The 18508-nt window shown below is 33.2% G+C and overlaps 1 long non-coding RNA gene across 2 annotated transcripts; it reads left to right on the top strand.

Moving 5' to 3' along the window:
- The first annotated feature begins 11137 nt into the window (after positions 1–11137).
- LOC143074057 (uncharacterized) lies at positions 11138–13395 on the top strand. Of its 2 annotated transcripts, none has more exons than XR_012977748.1 (2): positions 11138–11318; positions 12980–13395. It is a non-coding gene; the product is annotated as an uncharacterized LOC143074057 (long non-coding RNA). The 2 variants fall into 2 exon arrangements; XR_012977747.1 differs by having other exon boundaries at positions 11138–12048.
- The last annotated feature ends 5113 nt before the right edge of the window (positions 13396–18508 follow it).

Below are 18508 nucleotides of genomic sequence, written 5' to 3'. Positions count from 1 at the left end.
TAGACTCCTTTAATTCAAGATGTCTTTTGAAATTCGGGTGAAAAGATCATTTGACTAACATTTATCAATGCACGCAAAACTCACATATGTTGTGATTTGATAAATATAAATTAATATGGTACGATTTGTATACTTAAATGTCTTGAGAAATATTCGCTATCATACAATTAAAGACGGGGGAAAGGAACTAACACATTGTTAGGGTAGTACTCTCTAAAAAGTATCACAAAGGATGACACATATCTAGATCCTCCACTTCGTACGATATTTTATTTGAGAAGAAAAAAACTTACTTGGACAATCGTTGTATGTATAGCAAGTATCACTCACACTATAGTAAGTGTAGCTGAAATATGAAAAGTTATATATTTGACTGTTAACAAAAACTATCCAGACTGAGAGATCTATAATGCTTGACACGATAGAATTGATAAACATAGATATAGGAAGATGTGGTGTGAGTGCCAATGAGACAACTCTCCATACAAATAACAATTTAAAAAGTAAACCATTATAGGTTAAAGTACGGCCTTCAACACGGAGCCTTAGCTCACACCGAACAACAAGCTATAAAGGGCCCCAAAATTACTAGTGTAAAACCATTCAAACGGGAAAACCAACGGTCTAATCTATATAAACAAAACGAGAAACGAGAAACACGTATATATTACATAAACAAACGACAACTACTGTACATCAGATTCCTGACTTAGGACAGGTGCAAACATTTGCAGCGGGATTAAACGTTTTAATGGATCCAAACCTTCTCCCTTTTTCTGAAACAATAGCATAACATCACAACAAAGAAAAACATACGATAAAATATCAATTGGCAGACTTAACTCAATCAAAAAACGTATGATTAAACAATGAACGAATAAATTTGATCTGCGATATCTGAATACAAATGCACAGTTAATTAAAATATATGTACATATACCAATAAAATAAATTACAATACACAGGTTTTAACTCCAATCATCATAAGATATAATAAATAGGAAAAACTGTTGGAGTATCTAAAGAAAAACATTATGCATATATGATTTAGAATAATCTCACCAAATTAGACCGTGGAAAAAACCGCGTAATTGAAAACATGGGTCAAATTTATTTTTTTGAAAAATGATGACAAAGTTTTAATTTTTAATATCGATTTTAGAATTTTAGGGTATAATATGATTATTGAAAGAAATAAATCACCAAAATAAAATGAAAAAAAAATAATCGCGTATTTGTCCCGATTTTGGTTTGGTACATTGTATCCAATTTCATTATACATAAAAAAAGAAATGAAAAACGGCAAGATAAACAAACACAAATAATGATTAATTTGGAGACGTTATTTTTTTTTTTAAGGAAAACGTTATTCATGATCCACATTTAAAACAGAGCTATAAATTATTTACCTTCAAAACAAAAATAGAACTAGTTTGTCTTTGTCTGATGGATAAACATGGGCATATTAAATACAAGATAAACATGGTCTTTTTTCATATTTGCATTTGATGCAGGTATATATATAACTGGAAAAAGTAAGATCACAAAAATACTGAACTTAGAAGAAAATCAATTCGGAAAGTCCATAATCACATGGCAAATTCAAATGGACAGTTTTTAATGAATAGGTATAAGTGCATAGCATTATTTTCATTAAAACTTTTTACCTTTTATACTTACCTATGATGTCTGAAACATCTTTTTTTCCAAAGCCAACCACAGTGCTGAGAGTGAGTCCACTGTGAACTTCTTTTTCTATAACAAGTATAACTACTTCTATATCTTTCTGAGCATCCTGCTTCACTAAAATAGAACAATTTATAGCGTTTTAAAGATCAACTAGTGATCCACAATATAAAAAAACCAAGATTCCTTTGCATATTACGGAAATTGATACATACACGTCTGATATATAAAAGCGATGTGGGAATAACAAGAAGTGCAATGGAGATTGCACCTTCCGAACATAATTAATTGGGATATATGTATACTCCATATGCTGGCGCTGATATAGATACACAGAAATGGAAAGTTCACAATTGAGAAGCTGAAAACACTTCTTTTGTCGTAAAGTTTTGTTTTCAACCGATTCACATTGTCATTTTATAGATGTTAGTCAAGATATGTGTAACAATTTATTGTATCTGTTGTATCTTTGATCTCAAGTACGATGGTATAGATGCATTCAATTCACATAGTCACAAATCTTTGAAATATTCAGGGAAATGTGCATCTAGTACCGTTGATGTTATTATAAACACTAGGTCGATACCCCTGTTGTTGAATTCTTAGTCACCGATAGTATAATCAGCCCTGTCAGGGGGGTCCCAACCCAGAGTAAGGGGGGTCCAAATATATGCTCCCATTCAAATGCATTGATCGTCCCAAAAAAAGGGGATTTGACAGTAAAGACTATTGCATGACCAAGCTTGAATACAATATATATCTATAGTTATTTCCAAATTAGCTAACAATTATATTTCAAAACAAATTATTATTTGTAGTACAGCTTTTGCTTGAATTAGACAAATTGATAACAAAATATAGAAAAAAAATTCTTTCTAAAGGTAATTTGCTAAACGTATAATATGTAAATCTGTTGCAATAAATGAAAGCAAGAAAACAACTCACGTATTATCCAAAACAGTGCAAATTAATACCATACAAATAAAACCAATCTCTAAAAAGAATTGCATGTCTTCTAACAGAACGCAAGAATAATATGTATTTCAGATCGACTTTATTCACGTGACCAGCTTACATGTATTTATATCTTAAAGTTTTAAAATCGGTCAAATAGTAATATGAGTATGAATATACGATATAAGCCTAAAAAAGAATTGTAAACGAATGATAATTTTGACATAGAATACATATATGCATGTTTCAAGATATCTTACATGGATCATGGGGAAGAAGCAACAGTCTCCGGGACAAGTTTGCAATTCCGCTGAGTGCAAAAGTTGTCACCTTAATTTTTGGAGTTAAATCAAAATGAAGTTGATAACTTGGTTGGTATTGGTTCCCTGATATTTGTCCTAAAATAATTTGGCTCTAGCACCACTGTTGAAAAAGTTATGCCCCTTTTTTTAACAATTTCCTCAGAGGAAAAGTAGTTTTCCTCAAGGGAAATTAAATTTCCCTTAAGGAAAAACAGTTTTCCTCGAGGGAAATTATTTTTTCCTCAAGGGAAAAAGATTTCCCTTAGGGAATTTGCTGCATGAATATTTCCTTCGAGGAAATTCTATTTCCTCTGAGGAAATTTGCTGCTTCAAATTTTCCTTTGAGGAAATTCTTTTTCCTCTGAGGAAATTTGCGGCTTCAAATTTTCCCTTGAGGAAATTCTATTTCCTCTGAGGAAATTTGTGGCTTGAAATTTTCCTTTGAGGAAATACTTTTTCCTGTGAGGAAATTTTGAAAACTACAATTTCCTTTGAAGAAATTCTTGATAAACACTTTTCCTTAAGGGAAAATTCAAGACTACAAATTTCCTCTAAGGAAAAACATTGTTCTCTAAATTTCCTCTGAGGAATTTTTTGTACATCAAATTTCCCCAAAGGAAATGTTTTCCGCTATTTTTCCTCTATGGAAATTTCATAACAGTTCAAACACTTTTTAACAGTATGAACATAATTTTTTCTAGTATGAATAATTGATCATTGTTGATACAAATGATAATTGACATGATTAAAACTTCAATAAATTTTCATTAATGAGTAAAATACAACCAGGTGCTCCGTGAATACAGCTCTGAATTTGGATTGTGATAAAATTTTTGACATTACATGGTTTTTTTTTACACAAAACAAATGTCAAGATTTTACAAATCAATTAAAGATTTCTTCTTCAAACTTTTTAAATCTAAAATTAAATAGTTGACACAGCATAGGTTTCTGACACAGAATGAATGTAGTCTAATGAACTTAAAAGCAATTCAATATGCTGTTGAATATTAATCCTCTCAAAAAAATGTTTGAAGAAATTTTCTTTTTATTTATGAAATCTGAAATAAGAAAAATTTAAACCACCCCCCTTTTTTTTACATCCCCGTTTCCCTTTTTCCAAAACTGATATCAATTCAAATTTCTAATGGAGTTTGCAACAATAACTACTCTTTTAAATACATCATAAAATATTAAAATGTAAAATAAAGTGCTTGTTATCACTGAATGGTAAAGATTGGTTGGTAGTAAAAGTGAATATACATTGTTTATTGTATAAAACAATAAAAAAAACTTCATCAGCAACATTTTATATTGGCAAATTTCCAATGAAGTTATTTACATAAAGTTATTGGCAAATAAAAATAGAAAATGACATCATAGTCATGTCTGGCAAATTTCCAACATATATTATCAACTACTATTCTTTACAAAGAAAGATAACTCCAATTGAAAATTAATTGCTATTGCACAATATTGTGCAATTAGATATTTCTTGCTATTGTGCAATACTGTGCAATTGAAAATTTCTTGCTATTGCACAATACTTGATATGGGATCCTGATTTGGACCAACTTGAAAACTGGGCCCATAATCAAAAATCAAAGTACATATTTAGATAAAGCATATCAAATAAGCCCAAGAATTTAATTTTTGTTAAAATCAAACTTAAGTTTAATTTTGGACCGTTTGGACCTTAATGTAGACCAATTTGAAAACTGGACCAAAAATTAAGAATCTACATGCACAGTTAGATTTGGCATATTAAAGAACCCATTTATTCAATTTTTGATGAAATAAAACAAAGTTTAATTTGGGACCCACATTTGGACCAACTTGAAAACTAGGCCAATAATTAAAAATCTAAGTACATTTTTAAATTCAGCATATCAAAGAACCCCAAGGATTCAATTTTTGTTAAAATCAAACTAAGTTTAATTTTGGACCCTTTGGACCTTAATGTAGATTAATTTGAAAACGGGACCAAAAATTAAGAATCTACATACATAGTTAGATTCGGCATATCAAAGAACCCCAATTATTCAATTTTTGATGAAATCACACAAAGTTCAATTTTGGACCCTTTGGGCCCCTTATTCCTAAACTGTTAGGACCAAAACTCCCAAAATCAAACCCAACCTTCCTTTTATAGTCATAAACCTTATGTTTAAATTTCATAGATTTCTATTTACTTATACTAAAGTTATTGTGCGAAAACCAAGAATGCTTATTTGGGCCCTTTTTTGGCCCTTAATTCCTAAACTGTTGGAACCAAAACTCCCAAAATCAATCCCAACCTTCCTTTTGTGGTCATAAACCTTGTGTCAAAATTTCATGGATTTCTATTCACTTAAACTAAAGTTATAGTGCGAAAACCAAGAAAATGCTTATTTGGGCCCTTTTTTGGCCCTTAATTCCTAAACTGTTGGAACCAAAACTCCCAAAATCAATCCCAACCTTCCTTTTGTGGTCATAAACCTTGTGTTAAAATTTCATTGATTTCTATTCACTTTTACTAAAGGTAGAGTGCGAAAACTAAAAGTATTCGGACGACGACGACGACGACGCATGACGACGACGCCAACGTGATAGCAATATACGACCAAAAAATTAAAATTTTTGCAGTCGTATAAAAACAATAGTCATGATAGTCTGGTTGATTAATACAATACATTTAAAAAGCAAAACACTATGAATAGCATACCATTTGTGATGTTATTAATATTGCACTCATATATATTTGCAGATTAAATAAAATAAACACTTTTCATGTTAATTCAATTTTTCTTCTGTTTCAGCTGCTGTGTACAGTTATTCAATCCCCTACATAACAGTTCAGTACATAAATAATTCCATCCACAAGACATTCTTCCTTCAATTGACAGAGAAAACATTTTTGCAATCTGTTCTTCAAACATCTTCCTCTGTCATTGGCTGTATATTTGATATGACGGAGCCATGTACACAAACAGATAAAGCAGTTGTTTATTTCGATAACAATTTTTTTTCTACATTTCTTACTAATCCTTCAGTGAATATATGTAGGTTGTTGCGTTTACACAATTGTGTTCTTATGCATCTATGATAGTACTCCATTTTTTTTTATAGCCATTTTGTTGAAATTTTCTATTTCTTTTTCCTGGAAAGCACTCATTTCATTTCACATTAATCCAATTAGCACACAATGTTGAAAAGTATTAACTTTAAGTTTCCTCTTCAGTATTGACCTGTTGATGAACATGAAAACCAAGATGTCTGACCTATAAATACAAAAAATGAAGAAAATAAATTTATAAATGGAGAAATAACAGCGATATAAAATAAGCTTATTCTTTCATGTTTAATATGAACGTTTGAATAAACTTTTATTGGATATTCTTACTTATGAGTTTTCTTATTTCAGTGCCTTGTGTCCACGACTTAATATTGGTTGTTTTAGTGCCTTGCAGTGATATTTTAAGTTGAGCAACTTGCAACAGTTTTTATTTGTTCATATGTTGTGCTATTTGAACCACTGTCCTAGAATAAGATTATGGTAAGGTTGAGTGCTCACAGACATTTTTTTTATTAATTGTTATTAGTTTTGAATTAATTTGGATTGCTTAAAACTTTTCATGTTTGGGTCTTTAACAGCTGACTCATAAAGTTTGGCAGAACTTTTTATAAGGGAAAGGGGGGCCTCTCCAGTCATGCTTCAGTGATTCCCTATATAATCAACCAAATGTTTCCCACACAAGGGGGGACAATCGGTTTTCTCATGATCGAAGCCCACCATTGGCCTTTAATCACTTGCATCAGGACCACTTCATTGAACTCTGGTGGAAAGATCACTGAATATACCATACCGAATCTTCTTATTTTTATGCCCCACATACGATAGTAGAGGGGCATTATGTTTTCTGGTCTGTGCGTCCGTTCGTTCGTTCGTTCATCCGTTCGTTCGTTCGTCCGTCTGTCCCGCTTCAGGTTAAAGTTTTTGGTCGAGGTAGTTTTTGATGAAGTTGAAGTCCAATCGACTTCAAACTTGGTACACATGTTCCCTATGATATGATCTTTCTAATTTTAATGCCAAATTAGAGATTTTACCCCAATTTCACGGTCCACTGAACATAGAAAATGATAGTGCGAGTGGGGCATTCGTGTACTGAGGACACATTCTTGTTTTATAATAGTCATCATTCAAGGGCAATCACTTTTATTATATAGAAGTGGCCTTACCATTTAGGCAGTGTTGTCTTCTGCTTATCTTGTTTTGTCTATCATTTCTACTGTAACTGTTTACATATTTCTTTATCTTCTATATTTCTTGCCCTAGACCTAAAAAGGGTGAAAACTATCATTTAATGACTATAGTTACATTACATTACATTATTATACATCATTATGTGTTTTTCTATATACAATAATATAAAATAAGGAATGAAATATTTCTGTTTTTTTTCATTTCACAGACTATTTGCCAGTCAACAGTTTCAAAGACTATTACCATGATTACCTTGGTCAATAGTTTAACAAATAAACATTCCCGTACTTTTTCTTCATCGTGTTCATACTAATTTTTCATTGGACAACAATGACCTGATTAATTATTCTTTTATGATTGGTGTGCTTTACAAGGTTAAACTCTGAAATATTACTAACAGTATAATCTGCATGTGTCTGTTGTCATAAATTCAAATTAATGTATTACAGTCTGGGATATGACTCTACTGGGTTTTAATATAACTTACTTGTATGTTATTACAGATACTTGCATGACTTGTCTACTCTTTAATCCTATTTTTTTCTAAATCTGTAATAACAAATGTTTGTTATTTAAAAAAAACTTTCTACAGTTAACATGGTTAAGTATACATAAAGACAATAGTAATTATATTAATAGAACTTGTATATATTTTGACAAAACTAATGATGTATATTATTGTCCCTTTGAAACATTTAACATTCTTTTTTTTTTAGTCCACAACAACAATTGTAGGTTATTTTCTGTAATAATCCTATAGAGTTATATCCTTGACTGTATTACTTACAGAAGCAATTAAAACAAGGGACTCTCAATTAATTGCCTGAATTGCTTTTAAAAACTCCATTTAAATGTTCTTTGTACCTGTCATATTTTCTTCATAAGCAAAAAAAAAAGCATTTTACTCCTAGCATTGCCTATTTTTAGTCATGGTGGGTATGTTTCTTGAAAATAAAATACATAATTTATACTACAGTATATACTCTGAAACTCATTCAGCTGTTTCAAAGGAGATTTTTTTTTTACAGTATACCATGTACATGATGTATACAAACTAAATATACAATTTTTGGAAAAACTGTCTTTAAAGAGCAATAACTCCTTAAGGGGTCAATTGACAAATTTGGTCAAATGAAACTTATTAGTAGATTTTACTTTCAGAGGCGGATTTAGGGGGGGGGGGGGGCCCTGCTCCCCCCTTTTGAGAAAAAAATTTGGTTGATTATATAGGGAATCACTGAAGCGTGACGGAAGTGGGCCCCCTCTTAGGCAGCCAGTGGGCCCCCACTTATGAAAATTTCTGCATCCGCCACTGACTTTGCTAAACATGTTTACTGTTTAAGGAGGCTCGAGGGTATACAAATTTCAAAGAAAAAATAAACCCTTTTTTTTTTTGCACTACAAATTTTATTCATTACTTTATTAGCTGTTACTTTAACATTTATAAGGTATAAAAATTATTCAAAATAATCAATTTGTTTTGGCACAAGAAGACTTTTAAAATTTATATATCATTGAAAAAGCTCCAAATTATCTCCCTTTGCAGCAAAAATGTCATTTTTTGGCATTAAAATTGAAATATTTTTTTCAACTCATAGGTGACCTATATCTTTTATCATTATTTTCAAATATGCTTTACTTAAACTAAACTTTTGTAAAATTTTAGCTATTTCTGTAATTTAGTTTGACAAATTCAGACAACTAATATTTGACCTTTTTAAACATGTTAAACAATACCAAATCACTCGACTTACTATGTTATCCTTATTCATGTTAATATTCAAAGAAATAAATTTGGAAGGAGTATTGAAATCAGTTGTAAGATATACACTATCCACACTAGACTGCTAGAGACCTTGCAGAGAAGAAATACTAATTCTAATCGAACATGGAATGAACTGAAATTAGGAAATTATCATCATTATAAGACAGTTTACCTAGTTTCATGGCAATAGCATACATGTATACTGGTACATTAAAGACTATATGGTCATTCTTATGTTTCAACTTTGCTTTGGGGGTTAATTTTTTAATGTTTAACATGTTTAGGGCTTACAAATTCAACTATCAAGATTTGGGCCAACATAATTTAAATATTGCAAAATATTGCTTTGTATATATATATATATATATGACTTTATAATTTTGTATGTCACATGCATATAAATATTTTAATGTTCATATCATTTGCTGTCTCAAGATTTATTTTAATTCTTTAAACATCAAATTTATATGAGCCTATGTCTGAAAATAGAGATTTATAATCGGGCGGATCCAACCATTTTAAAAAGGGGGTTCCAACTATATGCTCCCATTCAAATGCATTGATCGTCCAAAAAAAAGGGGGGTTCCAACCCCCCGACCCCCCCCTGGATCCGCCAATGTTTAATTAAAGGGGGATGAGGCTTATGTTAAATTGATTTTTTTTTATACAAATTTATTAATTTGTAAAGTAATTTTTTAATATCTAATTCTTCCATATATCATGTCTGATTCATGTATATATATAGTCTTCATATTTAACAGTGGCGGATCCAGAAGGGGGGGGGGTCCGGGGGTTGGAACCCTCCCTTTTTTTTGGCCGATCAATGCATTTGAATGGGAGCATATAGTTGGAACCCCCCCTTATTAAAATGGCTTGATCCGCGCCTGTTTAATGTATAAATATCAGAAAGTAAAGAGTTACTGTTTAGGCCATGTCAGTTTCCGAATTTTATTTTTTCTGTGACGCCATAGCCGAAGGAAGGAGAAGTGAAGTGACTTATACTATATATATAATCCAGAGACATGTAATACAATGTCTCTTATACTAGTATATCATACAAACCCAACAGTAATAATTATACCTTTTAGATTTTCATCGTTCAGTGCAAATGGATGGCTAATTAATAATAGGCGGCCCATAAAATTGTAGGGGAATGGAACCAATACATTGATCGGATCCAATATGAAGTTCCCATTAACGGAGAACCTCCAACTTTGAGGTAATATTATTAGTGTCGTTGGTCTCACAAATGAATCTGAATTAATGTGAATATTGCAAGTACATTTTTTAGTAGAGAAGAGACAATTGTCAACTTGCGCATTATTCATTATCTCGCAGTTATTTGCGGTTAATTATAGCAGCTGACAGGTGCTCCTGAATACAATGTATTTTAATAATCAATCAATAGAATTTTGTGTATTTTTTCTGCTACAAGATATTGTTTTTGCTTATTATCATACCCGTTGCTGGACAGGGTACCATAATAAAAATTGTGAACCTGAGTCCTCAGTACTAGTCTATGACTTTTCTCGTCGGGCCGGGGGTGGCTCGGTTGCACCTCAATAATTTATTGACAGGGGGTGCCGCTGTGTTATGTTACCCCACCCTTTTCATATAATTTAAATTTCTGAACTATATGCCTTTTCACATGATATATTGCGTACGGGTGAAAATGTTACTCTTTCCATTTTTTTTGATTTTTTTTGTGTTCGTTTGGTGAGGGATACGTGTAGCCGAGATGATAGTTTCCCCGACCTATTCACATATTTTCTAGCTTGAAAAGATGACATATTCCAGCGGCACGCCCAATCACCTAGCTTGTATATATAGGAAGTGGACCCTCCGAGGACTTTTAAATAAAAATTATATTTATATTCAGTTGTGGATCGAAGGAGGATGGGATACGAAGGTAGGACTCCTCTTTTTGTGAACAATCAATGCATTTGAATGGAGACATATAAGTTGGAACCTCCTTTATCCTGACTAGATCTGCCCCTGATATTGCATGCATGTTTATCAAGTGTTGGGTTACTTTAGCATAACGGATATATCACAGAGAGGGTTTTAAAATGACGAGAAATTATAAGTATACAATTACTGAAAAGAGGAAGAGTGCAAGGACGAATGGGAATTAAATTAAAAATTTGCCACTTCACGATATTCGAAAAAGTACCTTGAACGTTGTTTTCATCAAGGATTTGTATAGTAAGAAGGATTGGAATCTCGTGGGCTTTTGCATAGACTGTAGTATAATATCTTCTGCGGCGCGAGATTTTGTGAGATTACCCGTGATGCATCTGGAAAATGCTCAATGTGCCTTGATTAATGGCGGACATTTGCATCACCTAAACAAATTGACACCCGATATGTAAGTATTACAATCCATATCTATCAAATTTTATGCTTGAAATAAGAAGTTTAAAAGGGTTCTGGTGTAATTAATAACTTTTACGATCGCAGTAAGAATACACGGCTCCATAGAATTAATTTGCATATTGACCGAAGTGACCTCACCCTATCCCGCCTATTGGGCGGTCCTATCATCATTTTCTATTTTTATACTCCTTCCTCAAAAAACGGAGATGAGTGATAAAATTTATATTTTCTGATAGATATATGATTTCTTCGTGTATTGAGTAAATTTCGTAGTGATTGATGCATTAGTTTTCCTATTTTTTTACGTTTCTTTGAGTTGATTACAACAAAAATGGCGTTCTGGAGCGAAAATGGGGGTGGCTTGGGAAAAATGAATAAAGTTCTTCAATTGGCCTAGATTAATGTTCAAACATGTTTACAAACGTAAAACATTGGTGATAAAGTGTATTGAAGAAAACTCAAACCGCCAAATAAGGGAATTGTGATACTTTTCTGTCTTTAAACATCAATGTGGTTCTCAGATGAATCGCAATTTACCAGGCCTAAATTGGGAGGGGATCCAGTTGTCATAATAATCTGATACTTCCTTCCTGTTTATACCGAAATGAAATCGTTAAACCATGTGTTTTGAAATAGTTTTACATCAATTTTAACTAGCCATGTTCCATAGAAAACTCCATAGATTTGCCTTTGCCGATGTGGAAAGGGACAATGCATGGATGGTAATATTTTCAAATGTTCAGCCCAGTGTTTACCAGCATCATGATTCATGGTATTGTGAACGTACATTGTGTACAAATGAATGTACATTTTTACTGACATCAAAATAATTATACACCAACACAGCTCATCTACTTTAATGCCTTTAATGATGTATGGGTAGTGCTGTTTTGGTCTTCATTATAAATCACTGCCCCCCTTTTATTATGCATGTTATTATTATGGACTCCCTTCTTCTCTATCTGTTTATTATAATATACCACATATCAAATGCATTACAAATTTAAGTCCAATTAATTATTATGCCTGTTAATTATGGCATTTTGCTAGGCTAAATAATGTTTTCCTGCAACAACTTCAAATCCAACAATGAAAGATGTTTTCCTGCAACGGTGTCAAAGCAAAAATCAAAATAGCCTTGCAAGATTTTTTCCTGCAACGGCGTCAAAGCAAATAATTAAAATAGGAAGACGTCATAATTTTTTTAAACCTGTGCATTACAAATGTACCTGAGCTTTATCTTTTCTAGACCGAACTGCTCTAAACTATACTTCAGTCAAGTCCAATTAGAGTTTTATATATATATCATGTATATATGATATATAAAGGATATGCTGTTATCCAAAATATCTAACATTTATTCCTTTTATTGTTATTTTTGATTTTTTGTTTGTTTGCGACATCTTTTGATCCTACAATATTGCAAAATATTTTATTTTAAAACAATAGAAACATTGCTACAAATATAAATTATTCCTGAATTTGCATAAACCCATAGAAATCTAACATAAATTTTGCAAATATAATTGTTCGAGCAGAGATCTTGAGGTTGTATTGCTATTGTTAAGGACATATTTGATATTGGAATTGTTTAAGCCATATGATATTGTATTATTATTGCCACATGTAACTATATTACACCTTTTTTTTCAGTATTTTCCAAAATGCTCAAACTGGTGAATGTTAAGAAGAAAAGTCTAGGCACAAGGATTCAAGTCCCCAAAAAAGTCTAAGCAGTTGTGTGCAAACAGCAGTTGGCCATTCATGCACTAATCATGTGGACTAATATATATACATGATGTATATGGCATGCCTTCAAATAGAAATAGAAATACTAGTGTACAACTGAATGCCACTTTTGACCAGAACGTTCCTCTGAATATCATTTATGGAGGATATACCAACAATGTTTCATTGGATCATTAACATTTAATCTCTTCTACCTAAACTTGAAAGCTACGCTTTGTGTGTAGGGAACTTTGATAGTGACTTGATAGATGATCATGTGATACCCGGGTTAAATTGGATTATTTCTATATTTTAATATAAAAATAAATCATTGAACATCTTCTTTTAAATTCCATTACATGCCAGATTCATTTAATACTTCAAATCTGCTTGGTGTTGAGTGTATATTGACGATGTACATGTATGTGTAGTAAAATAAGCAAGGAGACATGGGATATGATTGAAATGAGACAACTATCCATTCAATATCAAATGAAGATTTTAAAAACTAGTAGTCTACATGTACAATGATTGAATCAATGAATGTATGTCAATCACCATCAACAAAACCCATGCAGCATAGCAGGTCGATAAATATTATCACATGAAACCAACAGCCCATACATAATACATGCACAAAAAATTGTTTTTATACCAAATTTGAAGTTAAGACATAAGAGTTAAGAGATGCGGGATGTGGTATGATTGCCAATGGAATGAGACCGCTCAGTTCACCAAAGAAACAAATGATGTTGATGTAAGCAATTATTCAATCTATTGTTATTTCTTATCTTGATAGACAAAAATTGTTTTACATGTATTATACAGTATATTCGTAATTATGAGCTATAAAATCAATACATGTACAAGGCAAAATTGTACAAAAAGTATCTTCTGTTAGACAATAACCATTTTATAGTTATCATGTACGTCTTATCAAAGACATTTATTGTAAAAATAGTTTTTATACCAAATTTGAAGTTAAGACCTAAGAGTAAAGAGATGTGGTATGATTGTCAATCGAATGAGACAGCTCAGTTTACCAAAGTTCAAATGATGTTGAAGTACCGGTAAGCAATTATTCAGTCTTTCCTTGATAGACAAAAGTCAGTGTTGTACATGCATATTAGTAACTGTGCGCTATAAAGTCAATACAAGGCAAAATTGTACAAAAAGTATCTTCTGTTAGACAAGAAACATTTTAGTTATGTTTACAAAGACATTTATTGATAAATATCTATATACACTACAGTTTAGACCTACCAAGCATGAAAGTTACAAACAGAAAAGTATTACTTTTGTTTTAATACTTGATGTAAACTGCTGTTGCGTACCTCATATGAAAGTGTACCAATGTACAATCAGAAAAAGATAGTCTTCTTTGATATATGACAAGTCGCTCTTTTCAAGTTAATTTCTGTATTATACGTGAATAATACATAACCAGGAATAATTCCATGACTGACTACTTGAGAGGCCGTTATACATGTATGACATGTATGACAGAGAGCTGGCACCTACGGGTGCGGGAATTCTCGCTACATTGAAGACCCATTGGTTGCCTTCGGCTGTTGTTTGCTCTATGGTCGGGTGGTTGTCGCTTTGACATATTCACCATTTCCTTTCTCAATTTTATACTATAAAATTGCCCTATCATGCCTATCAAATTCATGCACAAATTGATGAAAGTGCTCTGATAAGAAACAAAAGTGCATTTAAAGATGTAATGTTATTAGTACAATTAAAAAATTTTGCTTGCATTGATAATTTATAACACACTGGCTAACGTTTCTTTTATGCCTATATATGTTTATGATGATTGAAACCTGCTACAGTAACATGCAGAGGCAGTTTTATAGGGTTTACCAGTGGGCTCCCTCTGTAACAGTACTTGTTCCAAACTTATGATAATGACTAGCCACTATGTATATAAAACGCAATGCAGTAATTCGTCCTGAAATGTGTTGTCAGTTCTTTTTTGCCACAAAAAAATGTTTTGCACCTGTTTCCCGAAAGTTTTTGAAAGAGTTTCCGAAGATGCAAATTCGCATATAACTATAATGACATAATTTACAAGAATAAGATTTTTTTAAATTTCTTTGACAATTGACTGAAAATAAAAAATTACAGAAGTTAACATACAAACACATAATTTTTGTCAACTGCCGTTATTCACATTGCATTACAGATCATTACAATGTCCATCAAATAAAACAGTTAAATTATGCTTTTTCGTCAATTGAAACTTGAGTGAAAATCAATAATTATTACGTTTAAGAATGAATAAAGTCCTTAACCATTACTACATTGTCTATACGTGACAAAAATAAGAACACAACTCGATGCATGTGTACAAAAAAATCACGTTCCGATATCGTAAGTGACGAGTAGTAGTAGTAGTAATAGTGGCGAGTACCGAAGTCTCGCCGCGGAAGAGATTACGATAAACCGCGAGATTCCAATCCTTCTTACTATACAAATCCTTGAATCTAGTTACTTGTATATGAAACTGATACTCAAGTTGAAGTCCGGTCTTTTTTTCATTGCCAAAAGTCTCGCCGAATGTAAACATTACACACAGAATCTAAGCCTTAAATATTCCACTTTTCCAACACCCCTCCCCCAAACTTAACCAATATGTGAAAAGGTTACAATTTTACTTACGCACTATATGAAAAGGTATACATATAAAAAAAAATGTGGTATGATTGTCAATGAGGCATACATGTTTAAGATCTAACTTATATGAAAAGGGTGGGGTAACAGAACCCCAGCGACACAATCACACCCCCTATCAATGAAATATTTAAGTGCCCCCCCCCCTCCCCGGGTCACATTCATAAACCCGGTGCTGCCTTTTTTGCACGCGTTATAAAACAGTTAAAAGTGCCGGGATCTTACAGTCTGAGAGCTTTCACGGACTTATTTTATCGTATTTATGTCTGTTACGGTGAATTTATTATATATTTATAAAAAAAAAGCTAATTCTAATTTCTTTTCTTTTAATTTGAAGAATTTGTATAGATTTGCATGCAACTAGGTCTATAGCTCTATGTTCTCATGGATCTCATAACAAGTTAAAAGTCAGCTAGATTATGTGTGTGTAAGTTTATTAGAAAATTCAACGAGACACGTCCTAATCAGGTAAAATCCAAAATACCAATTTACAAATTCAGATATACTGCCTGTTGTATATTGCTAACTTTGATTGTATATATTGCCAAACCCCAACATCGTACGTGTGCATAGATATGTTTGGTACGGGATGGCGGCTTCGAAGCGGAGACAAATAAAACCCAGATAAATGAAAGTGTAGAATTTGATGTTGATTTTTTTTTAAAAAGAACTAGATTCATATATTAGAATTGGAATATAGCATCTCGTTTTCTTTAGATAAAATGTTAGCTGTATCTGGCTGTAATAATTACCCCATTAAAAATATGGGTACGTCTAAACACCGCTCAGGACCTCCTAAGTGCACTCAGGACATACAATGTGCACTCAGGACCCTTCATAGTCATCGTATCTGCACACAGGATGGATGAATTAACAAAATTGATTGGATTATCTTTATTGTCTTGTCTTATCTTGAATTGTGTTGTTAGTACTGTGTTTCTTTAAAATGAATAACACGATGTTATTAAGTTTTGTGAAAGTTACAGTGAAGAGACTGAAAAACATTAACTTATGGAATGCACACTTTACGACGATATTCGTTATAACCTTTTTCATGAATGTTCAAAATTTATTCAAGATTTTCACAGCCTAAATAAAGATAACAAGTTTATTGAAATTATGAACTGGTCCTATATTTTCAATGACAATATTTAGAATTTAACCTAAATAAGACAGATCAGTATCTATTTATATGCTTAAGCCCCATTCCCACTAGACCACGATCGCACCACGCTCACCGCGATCTAAAATAAATTCAGATCGTGGTGAGGTCGCGGTATGAGCGGCATGGAAATGTAAATGAAAATGAAAATGTAAATAATGATGCTACTACGTCCTCATTACGCTTCTACAACGATCCCGCTACGATTATACCACGTTCTCATCGGACATATTCTGCGACCTCACTACAATTATCAAGATCTTTCTACGCTCATCACGTTCTCACTACGACCATACCACGAGTTACCCGATTGCAACACGATCTTACCACGCTTCTATTGCGATTATAGCACGTTCTTACTACGATCAGGCGCGGATCCAGCCATTTTAAAAAGGGGGGGTTCCCAATCCAGAGTAAAGGGGGGGGGTTCCAACTATATGCTCCCATTCAAATGCATTGATCGACCAAAAAAAAAGGGGGGGTTCCAACCCCCGGAACCCCCCCCCCCCCCCTGGATCCGCCACTGACGATTATACTACGTTCATATCGCGATCTTACTATACGCTCTCAGCAATACCGTCAACATCGTGTTCCATATCAATACAGTTCCATTCCTTCTATTTCTGATTAATACGTAGATTTCTCGGAAACAATACAGTCATGCCACCAAAATCTACTAGACCACGTGGGTGTGGTCTAGTAGATGTTGATGTAGAGGCAGAGGGAGCAAAGTAACGAATCCTGATCAAGCAGAGATGTCGGACCGACCAATCCAACCGAAATTAAAACCTATTGCTGGTCCATAAAGCTCAAATGACGATATTTTAGTGAACGATAGCAGAGATGACACAGATGTGTCAACATATATAGGAAGATGTGGTATGAGTGCCAATGAGACAACTCTCCATCCAAGTAACAATTTATAAAAGTAAACCATTATAGGCCAAGGTACGGCCTTCAACACGGCGCCTTGGCTCACACCGAACAGCAAGCTATAAGGGCCCTAAAAAATACTAGTGTAAAACCATTCAAACGGGAAAACCAACGGTCTAATCTATATAAAAACGAGAATCATGGTTGAGTCGTTAGAGTAAATGGACAAGAAGTCCTAATTGCATACAGACAAACAAAACCTGGCGAGATTTAATATATTTTTCTGACATTGACATTGAGAATGATGGTCGTAGTATGAACGTAGTCAGGTCGTAAGAGGAGCGAGATGAGGACGGCAAGGGTGTGCTAGGATCGTACTATGGTCGTGAACAGCGTGGTATAGTTGTAGTGGAAGCGTTGTTGGGTCGCGGTGAGAACGTGATGGTCGTAGTGAGGTCGTAATAACGTCGCTGTGAGATCGTAGCGCAGTCTCTCCGAATAGAATAACGCTTTCGCTATACGCTCTCGCTACGATGGTACGGCGACCTTTACGATCTTACTACCATCTAAGTGCGCTCTCACTACGCTTCTACTACGACTTGATTTCGCCTCGACCGCACCACGATTGTTTTGAACATGTCCAAAGTTGGCCACGCTCATCACGATCTTGAAGATCTCACCACGACCTTGATACGACCTTACTGCGATCTACACGATCGTACTACGATCATCAAAATTTGCAT

The sequence above is a fragment of the Mytilus galloprovincialis genome, chromosome 1 (genome assembly GCF_965363235.1).
Source record: "Mytilus galloprovincialis chromosome 1, xbMytGall1.hap1.1, whole genome shotgun sequence".
Taxonomy (NCBI): domain Eukaryota; kingdom Metazoa; phylum Mollusca; class Bivalvia; order Mytilida; family Mytilidae; genus Mytilus; species Mytilus galloprovincialis.
This window is presented reverse-complemented; position numbering and strand designations above follow the sequence as displayed.